This window comes from Strongylocentrotus purpuratus, unplaced genomic scaffold (genome assembly GCF_000002235.5).
Source record: "Strongylocentrotus purpuratus isolate Spur 01 unplaced genomic scaffold, Spur_5.0 spur5_scaffold_18, whole genome shotgun sequence".
NCBI classification, from domain to species: Eukaryota; Metazoa; Echinodermata; class Echinoidea; order Camarodonta; family Strongylocentrotidae; genus Strongylocentrotus; species Strongylocentrotus purpuratus.
Window position 1 is genome coordinate 29,702,922 of NW_022145603.1, and position 10,453 is coordinate 29,713,374.

Consider the following 10,453-nt stretch of genomic DNA (forward strand, 5'->3'; position numbering starts at 1 on the left):
GCATACTGTGTGTTTTATCTCTAAAGTTAAAAAAAAAAGGGGGGGGGGGGAAGAGACATGCCCTATTGTGTCCCCCACCCTTAATATTATTATTATTATTATTATTATTATTTTTTTTTTTTTGGGGGGGGGGGGGGGGGCTTGTCCACCTGACCACCCCCGGATTGACACCTATGCTTGTTGCTACATGCATATCGGGCAAGCCTCGGGCAAGCTTTCAGATTGTCAAGAATAACCTTTTATTGGAAACGTACGCATATGCATGGATTTTAATGTGTAAACCGGTCTATTTAATTGTTGCTTGTTTTGTATAATAGCTATTTTCGTAGCCTCTATAATGTAATACATCAAACTAAATGCATACGAAGGTCTTTCATAGGCCATTTTCGTAATGTAACCAAATTTAATGCATAGGCCTACGTCTTTGTCCGGGGTCTTTGTGAAGTGCCTCAATACAATTTATTTCATTCACCTGATAAGAATAATAGTATTTCAATTCGAACTGCATACATTAGTTGCTGCCAGGTAGAACAACATTATGGCTTGACCTACCTAGCAACAATTAATATATGCAGTTTGCATTCTGACTATTGAAATACTATTATTCTGATCAGGTGAATGAAATAATTTGTATTGAGGCACTTCACAAAGTCTTATGCATTAAATGTATTAACATTACGAAAATGGCCTATTATGAAGCGCCTCGTTACGAATTATTTCATTCATCTGTTCCCGGCACCTGTTACGAATAATTTTATTTCAAAAGTCAGAATGCGAATTGCAAACGTGTTTTTCGGTACTTGGCAAGCCCTAATGTAATTTGTCCTACCTAGCAACAATTAATGTAGGCACTTCACAAAGACGTATGTATGCATTAGATTTGGTTACATTACGAAAATGGTCGATTGCAGTAAAATGTCAAAGTAGAATCTATGCCTTCAGACTATGGATAGGTTATATTAATTATTAAAGCCCTTATAACTCGATTCTGAGTTTCCCGTCGCCCGCCGCCCGCGTAATGATTTACCGCCCGTACGTGTTGCGATCGACTCAATCTGAAAATAGTTTTCTTTTTTTTAGACTTAAAAAAAAAAAAACTTTTGTTGGAGCGACTTGTGTATTACCGTTGTGAATTGCAATTTTTATTGTTACAAATAGACTTGTTTTTTGGGAAAATTCCATGAAGCATTGTTTTTTTAATACTCATGTACCTTTACAGCTCAGTTTATGTAAAGTATGTTGTTACTAAAGGGGAAAAAGTCAGTCACTCAATAGTGCCTGACTGTGAAGTCTAGAAAGTAAACGGGTTTCCTTGCATAATTTGGATAATAAGACACTGCTAACGGTTAAATTTCACAGATAGGATATACATCATATGGCATATTCATAATTCCTGCAATGTTCTACAGAATTTGATGTTGGCTGCAAATGGGAGTATGGGACATAGTACTGTTCTATTTGGATTTATAGCATGTATATGTGTGGTTTATTTTTACAATATTGATGTTTGTATTAATAAAAATAAACAAGATATGCTAACAATGTGTATAATGCGATGTTCATACATGCATTAATTAAGTTAACAAACTGGAAATACACAGGTTTAACCAACAAAGGTGAATTAAGTGTTCGTAAAAAGGAAATAATGAATAATGAATAATTAAACAGTTGCCCCACTATGAGCTGAAAAAAATGTGACGGGAAACTCGCAATCAAGTTTCATTGGCCAAATGGGTGGGAGATAAGGTGTGGCCTTGCGGCTGCTGGAGTAAGTTTGTTCGAGGGTACGTAGGGAGGAGTCGTAGCACGTGATGACCAGTCTGAATAGTCTCCCGATGGCCTAATATGGTACCAAACCGGCCAGATATCCAGATTCATTGTCATCCAATATTAGTAATGGGGTACAACATCTCAACGTGAACGTTAAAGACGATTCCAAAGTGGATTCAGGTTATGACTGGGATGCTGACATGATGAGAGGAATTACATCATTTACAAGCATTGTTGGATGACGGTAACAATCAATAATTTCAATACAGTCGATTGTGAAAAGTGATGTACTCGTGTTTGATCTTGTGTGTGCGATACCAGCAGGCGATTGTTTGTGCAGGAGGCCGGAGGGTGATGGTGATGGTGGCATGGTGTACGTGCAGCTTTTGGCTCCAGTACATGAAGACACGTTTAAATCGAATGCCGGATAGGAACCAAAAGTTTTGTTAAAGCCACACTATACTTGTAGCTACTTGCTCCCTCTATAGTATATAGAAAACTTCCCCAATCGGTGCCTGTTGGTCCACCATGATCCTCTTTTTCTTATGTTATTAATTGAGAGCTGAATTTTTAATGAGCTATGTAGCCACCTGTCAGTGACCTTGCTGGGTGGTCTAATCCCTTCTGGCTGAACTAGTACAGCCAGCCTTTAAAAACAAGTTGGGGCCTACTAACGGCTCATTTTGCCATTGGTTGGTTTGAAACTTTGAAAGAATAAAAAAACATGATTTGTTCATTTTTATTTATTTATATTAGTTATTATTTATTGATGAATATTAATTAAATATTTCATCTTCAGGGTTTCGCATATATATTTCATGCCACGTTTGTTGCACAGAGGGTGGGATCCTGGATTAGCAACCCAAAGTTTTAGTGACAAATACTAACAAACCAAGTCCAAAAATAATTTGTTCATTTTTTAAATATTTATATTTTATTTTGATAGTGATTAATATTTACATTTCCTTGCATCAAGCATGGGCGTAAATCCTTACGTAATACCTATTGTTCAGGGGGGGATGAATGAATAGATCATCCCCCCCCCCCTGAACAATAGGTATCAATTGCAGATTTACGCCCATGGCATCAAGAGTAGGCCTAGATCCTCAATGCGGCCCTAATTTAATATTTGATAGAAGGACTTGGCATGGTTATTTGCCCCCCCCCCCAGCAAAATCCCTGCCATTCTGTCATACCTACATGTAACATACATATATATATACACAAACAGAGCACTCTGATAAGTGCCCATTTTCATCTCTGATAAGTGCCCCTTCACCTCTGATAATTGCCTTATTCAAATCTGAGAGGTATCTTTTTTATTTTGACAAATGCCCCTTTTCCTTCGTAGAAAGTGCCCCTTCCACTTTTAATAACTACTCCCTTTTTAACTCGGATAAGCAAACCTTATATTTTCACATGAGCCCCTTTTCCTTTCTAATAAGTGCCCCTTTTCCTGATAAATGCCCCCATTAAAAAAAGAGCCCCTTTCCCATCTCATAAAAGCCCCTTTTCATTTCTGGTAAATGACTTTTTTCAGGTACAAGAAGTTACTCCAGAGTCCATTTCACTTTGATTAAGTGCCCCCTTTACCTTTGATAAATCCCCGTAATAAAATCTAATTGGTGCCCCTTTTCTTTCAACTAATGCACATTTTCCTTTATTATGCCCCTTTTTTATTCTCATAAGGGCCCCTTTTCATATCTGGTCATTTCCTCTTTTCAGGTGCGATAAGTGCCCCTTTTCACCTCTGATAATTTCCCTTTTAACAATGGTACATGCCCCTTTTCCTTTCTAAAAAGGGACCTATCCCCTTTTCATAAATGCCCCTTTTCACCTCTTATAAATGCCCCTATCAATATCTGATGGGTGCCCCTTTTCTGTTGGCAAATGCCCATTTCCTAATCTTGGTGCCTTTTTTCATCCCTAGTGAGCGCCGCATTTTAAAGGTGTAAGAAGTGCCCCATTTTCACCCCTGATAATTACTCTTTGTACTTTGACACATGCTTCTTTTTTCTGATAAGTGTCATCTTTTCCTCTCACCATCAAATGCGCCCCTAATTTCAAGTGTACTACCGTATTTGCCGGCGTAAAGGCCGCAGTATTTTTGGAAGAGAAAATATCAAAAAGTTGGGGTGCGGCCTTTACGACGAAAGAGTAAAAAAAAAAAAAAAGTCAAAACCAGCACGAATTTGCACGTATGGGACTAGATCTACTAACGGTACAATAACTAGATTGTACAAGACATTTAAACACATCTTACCGACAGTTTTATCTTGCATTGTTGACATGAATACGAAAATAAATTGCTAAACCAACATTTACCGATAGATCTTGATCTAAGTTCGTGCCAATGCATTGCAAAAGTAAAGGAAGGGACCATTTAACGAAGCTGCCGCGAAGCATCCATTCGAAGTCGCCATTTTGTTTTTCCATTTCATGCAGTTTCGCATTACACCGTACATTGTGGTAGGGGTATCGGACACCAAATCTGCCCGCGATCACTTTTTGAGCTAAACTTCCGGTAAATTATAAGAATATTGATGAATTTGGTATCAGTTTGTAAAAAAAATAGTGTTTTACAAGAAAATTACGATTATTTTGTTTTGTCCGTTGGGTTTTTTTTTTTTTTTTTTTTTTTTTTCCTCTTTGAAATGTCCAAGTTGGGGGTGCGGCCTATGCGGCGGTGCGGCCTTATCGCCGGCAAATACGGTAATTACCCTTTTGCTTCATCAGACAACTTGGATCAAGAAAAATCACCTAGAAAGTAACATGTAGAAATGTGATGACCTTTTTATTTGCTTGTCAAAGGTTTTATAAGCTTCACACTTGTCTCCTCCCCCTTCCCCACTGAAAGAGAATCGTTGATTTGTTTGTGTGTATAGTCGCCCGATTAGAATCTGAGAATAATTGTTTTAATTTTAACACCTAGCCTAGAAGTAATCAGTAAGTTGATAATAATGATACTAGTGATCAGTGGCATACGCAGGATTTTTCAAGGGGGGTGTTTAGAAATTGGATGGCATCATTAATGTGACCCCGCAAGGTAGCGAAGGAACTGAACAGAAGAGGGTGTTGGAGGGGGTTATTCACGTCTCGAATTTCGATATCCTAGCTTTAAAAAACCTCAGTTTTTCCTGCATGTTTTGTTCTTCAAGATTTAACAATCACCTCTCACCATGGACGAGAGCCTGGCAGAGCGACTTTAAAAGGGGGGGGGGGGGGGGGAAGGGCACCAACAAAAAAGGGCACTTTCTGGAAAAAAAGGGGGGGGGGGCACGCACAAAGGGAAACCTCAAAGCAAAAATATACAATTTATAGACATTTTTAGGCCATATGATACCCCTACATTGTGATTAGATTATCAGGGATGATTTCATTGTTTGTTTTTCTCTGCACATGGTCCAAGATACTGCTTAACCCTTACTGTCTCGACATTTTCGGAGATTGCGCCGCAACCGCTTGGAATTTTGAATTGTCGTTTCATGACTTTTTTCCCTCAAGTCTTACGCACATTTTGATACCATTTTCGTTGAAATTGGATATACCTGTAAGGTGTTACATAACAATTAGTATGCGCATGTCATTAAAAAGTGCTATAATTGCATATATATTCATGTACAAGCAGAAATGTGAATACAGGTTTAGATTAGGACGATGTATTTCTTCCTAAGTGGGAGATATGAATTGATATCAAATTGCTTTTATATGTTTCTCAAAGTAACTTGATGTATTCACGAACAAAAGAATACATTAGAAATAAAACAACAATAAAATACATAAGAAAATAAAATGATGAATTTCGAACTTTTTTTCTTCAGAAAAACATTTTGAGATGAAGGAAACATTTATTCAATACATTTTCAAGATTATTCACAAGTCTACAGACAAATATGTTTTCTGTAAAATGCATAAAATTAGCATTTTGCATAAGTAATTATAATAATTAGCATATAGTAATTAGGCTATGACGACAAAAATTTGCTTAGTAGGAAAAAACTAATTATACCATCTTGTTCCTGACGTAAATATCTACAAACATGCACATTTTTGTGTCCTTCGGACATTCAATGGCCGAGATCGTAGTGGGGGGGGGGGCCTCCTTGCCCCCCCCCCCCCAGTCAGTGAGGTGCTCAAAATAGCTCAGTACAGTAAGGGTTAAGCATCATACTTTGCAGTTGAGTCTGATGGTCTGAATATTTAATTTAAGATTTCAATTTTTTAATTTGTGAAGTCGCAAAGCGAAAAATTACATCTTATAAAGAGGGAGGAAAAATCCTAATCATGAAAGACTTAAAAGATCTTTATATAAGAAACAAAATCATAATAACTTAAAATGCAAGCGTAGTGAGCGAGCTTTGGGTGAAATGAAAGAAAAAGATGCTCTTAGTCGCTTTAAATTAAGAGTACATTTTAGGGTGAGAAGAAAAGGGGGCCCATATCCAAAGGGAAAAGGACACTTAAAGAATTTACAAAATAAGCCATAACAAGTTTTGGGGAAGGATATTCGTGTGCATGTTGATAACGTCGGTCGATAACAGCACAGGAATCAACAACCCTCCCCTCACTATACCAACCTCAATTAGCTCATTGATTTATGAATTGATGTGAATATAGAGGGTGAATGTTGATGATGATGATGATGATGATGATGATGGTGACGACAAAAATGTTGAAGTTAATCATGATGAGGAAAGTTATGATAATAATCTTGATTAAATTAATATTATGATGATGCTGGTAACAAAGATAGAATGGGATGATTAATGACGATAATGAAGACATTTGATTGAGATTATGAAATGAGGACATTTTATTTGTAATAGGAAGACTAGTTTGTAGGGATTTATTTTGAACTCTTAAACTCCCCTTCATATCCATGATTCATCCCTTTCATTATCCCTCATTCACATTCACCCTTTTCATCCACTTTCCTTTCATATATCTATCTCTCTCTCTCTCTCTCTCTGATTGGTTCAATGTTCACCTGATGCAGTTAAGCTTAAAGTATAATTTACATATACTATGAATATTTATACCCTTTGTTTATTGTTTATGTTTGAATATTCAAGATACTTTGTGATGTTGATTTATACTTGTATGTGACTTTATGAATATTAATTTGTTTCTTCTACTTTGCATGGAATGTATGTGGAATGCTACACAGAATGCAGTAATGTTTTTATACATTAAAACCTGGTCAGTTAGCCAGTAGTTATCAATCCTACAAAATATCTGCTGGGCTGCCTCTGTGTTAAGAGTGCTAGGAATTATCTGTTAGAACTGCAACCCTATTATTAAGCAGGTGAAGGGCTAAGGAGCCCTCATTTAGCCCCCTGAGCCCCTCCCATTCTTTGCTTCTTGATTATGTCAAATAATCGATGATTTCTCGATGAAGGAGGGGGGGGGGGGGAGACATTTCCTCATTCAAAGGCCATCTCCGGCCTTCCTACATACATAGGTCACAGGCCCGTAACAAATAGAATTTTACTAGGGGTGCAGACATTACATGAGGCGGACTAGAAAAGTTTAAAGATTTGTGAGATCGCATTAAAGGCATCGTTTAACAACGTTCAATCTGAGATGCATGGCCCTAGAGCATGGCCCGAGCATTCACATCAAACAATGAAGAAAAAAATTTAGAAAGTTGAATATGTTGTGACTAAAAGGAATGCCTGTATGTAGTAATCTAAATGTAAACATTATATTGAGGAACCGAACAACATTACAAGCATATATCAATTAAAGAAATCTAGAACTTGCTCATTTAAGAATGTGTGCTACAATGATTATCTCATAAAAACAGTACAGGCCTAATAAGATTAATAAATGACCACTCAGTTTTTCTCTTCTCCTTGCAGTCTATTATGGAGTATCCACAAGACAACGGGCCGCCTGCCGCCGTAGGTCAATGTGAACGTGGGGCCGTGGGCGCTGGTAGCGCACTGGTGCCTGTGTAGGACAAGGGCCGGGGAGAGGTGTAAGTGGAAGACGAGACACCTCTCCCGCGTGTGCTACCAGCATCGAGATGTTTACACGGCGGAAGAGTGAGTACTCAAACAATAGGGTCGGACAAAACTATATAACCCAATAGGGGGTTTCTCAACAGCGATACAAGATTTTAAAAGTAGTCAACAGATCTTGATGGAAATTGTATGGAATTGTTGGTTGAATATATCCCCTAATCTTCATGTACATTTCAGAACTACAAGTTAAGATTGTTTTTTAAGGCTTTATTACAAACAACATCCAAGGAGAATAAGCGTATCTGTACCCTAAACATGTTGTGGCAAGTTGTCACAAGAATTCTCCTGCTTTACTAGAAAAAAAGGGGTCATATCAAATAATTTTAGGGCATGGGAACGGTCCATTCTATTTTAAGCGATAGATTTTCAGAATTATTTGTTTTCTTCAGAAAATCGTAGAATTCATATTTAGTGTTTGTTGATTAAATCTTAATAATATATATTTGAACAGTTGAAAATGTAAAACATTATTTACTAAAAAAATAAAAAAATACTTGGTTTTGTTTCCTACATCACAGCTTGCGTTATAAGGATGAAAACTTCCTAAGTTGATGAAGTAATTACAGTTTCATGAAAATCTTTTTGAATATTTACTTTAAAAAAATTAGTTATTCATATGTTTTTGTTTTATCATACCGAAGGTGGCTTAGTCACTGTTATCCTTTAGGGCCCTGTGCATATAAATATGAAATTCAACACAATACATGAATGAGAAAATGAAACAACAACAAAATGTAACATTTCCATAAAAAAAACATTACAAAAGTATAATAAGAGCAAGTAATACGGACCAACAACGTTTGCAAAGTTTGTCATATAAATGTATCAATAAAAGTATGGGAAGAAGAAATTTAAGTTGACTTAATAATTTTGTACTTTTGAATGAGAGCGGTGTCAAATGATGTCATATGATCAACAGCACAAGGTGGAAGTTTATTATATAGCTCCCTCTCAAGGTCATGATATTAATTAAGCTATAAAACAATGTTTCTTGACTAAAATCGATTGATTAGCTATTTCCGTTTGGAAATTATATATCACAACTACATATTCTGAGATTTTCATGGTCAAGATATTAATTAAGCTATAAAACAATGTTTCTTGACTAAATCAATTGATTAGCTGTTTCCGTTTGGACATTTTATCACAACTACATATTCTGAGATTTTCATGGTCTTAGCTATTGTACGGCCGTAGGCGCTATTTGAAATTTATCAAAATCTACCGGGAGCACCGGTAAATTTTTATATTTAATTTTTCTTGAAAGCGGAAATGTTTTAGGGGCTAAATTTTATAGTGCTTATAATACATCCACAGAGGCATCCAAATATATCAAAATTGTAAAGAATCACTATCCACCCATGTTTCTTATCAAGAGAGTTTTTCAGCTTATACATGTATTTTGAAATATTTTGAAATCTGAATGATCAGTTTAATAATTTCACAGACATATTGGCTGCAAATACACTTTCACCTCATTTGGTCTCTTTTATGTACATCATTTAGATTTTAGGAACAGAGTGTCAATTATTTCTTGATGCATAAGTCAAGAGATCACAGGAATATGAATTACCAATGCAGTGATTACAAAATGAACATATACCAAACAACCATTTAGCAAACTAATTAGAAATTGTTCAAAGAATTATTAAAGAGCAATTCCATATATTACATTTACTAGAAAGATATGATATGATTTTTGTATAGGCACACTTTGATAATAATATATATTCCATAACTTATTTTTGTATTTCGATATTTCATGTTATCATTGTGAACAGATTACTGAAATATAACTGAAATATTTTAGTCATTCATTTGTCTTGATCATTCGATTAAGTATATTAAGTGTATTAACTATATCTTACATGTATTTTCATCATACTAGGATTATACAGATGATAAATCGCCGACGCCCACGCTGCCAGGCTATGACCCTTAAAGGGCTACGGTGCTCAAGAGATTCAACAAGGCAGTTTGTTCTGCATTATTGCACACAGCATTGTAAGTATATTGCATAAAATGGAAGTAGAATCATTGCCAATAAGAAAGTTTGTATTTTGCACAACTTCAGTATATTCTGATGATCTAATTATTGACAACATACAATGGTATGCACTTCTTGACATTTCAAGTTTCAAGTTTTATTGGTCCACATTTTACAGAAAATATAGACATACATATGAAATACAAAATTATACAATACAACTATAGTATAAATAACCACATCTCAATGATTCTCAATTCATAGAATGTGAGGAACCTATTGAAGCATAGCTGAGGAATGGAAAGAGTCCCTCAGGAATAGCAGGAGGGCTAGGAGAGAAAGTACATCGTTATCGAAGGTAAGTGCTTATTTGAGAAGAGTAAGGATCATGAAAAGTGGTAGTAAATGACATATCTATATCAGTGCATCAAAAATTGATTAGTTTTAGATTGATTGAGAGCTCGTCATGTGACCAGAAATATTTTAACCATTTTAAGGTTGCTCTGAAAAGGTACTAATTGGAAAATACTATTAGGGAGTTGAAATTTTTTGTTGTTGGTAATTTTTTAATTTTTAATTTAAACATTTCATCAAAATGTTTACATTTCTAAACTTGTATAAATTTGTTTAAATAAAAAAAGAAGTTAAAATGTTAGAAATTATAATTTTA

At 35.7% G+C, this 10,453-nt stretch overlaps 1 long non-coding RNA gene across 1 annotated transcript; it reads left to right on the top strand.

The window, feature by feature from the left end:
• Nucleotides 1–1,851: 1,851 nt before the first annotated feature.
• On the top strand, nucleotides 1,852–10,168 carry LOC115925560. The gene is made up of 4 exons (XR_004064798.1): nucleotides 1,852–2,014; nucleotides 7,632–7,817; nucleotides 9,685–9,800; nucleotides 10,048–10,168. It is a non-coding gene; the product is annotated as an uncharacterized LOC115925560 (long non-coding RNA).
• The last annotated feature ends 285 nt before the right edge of the window (nucleotides 10,169–10,453 follow it).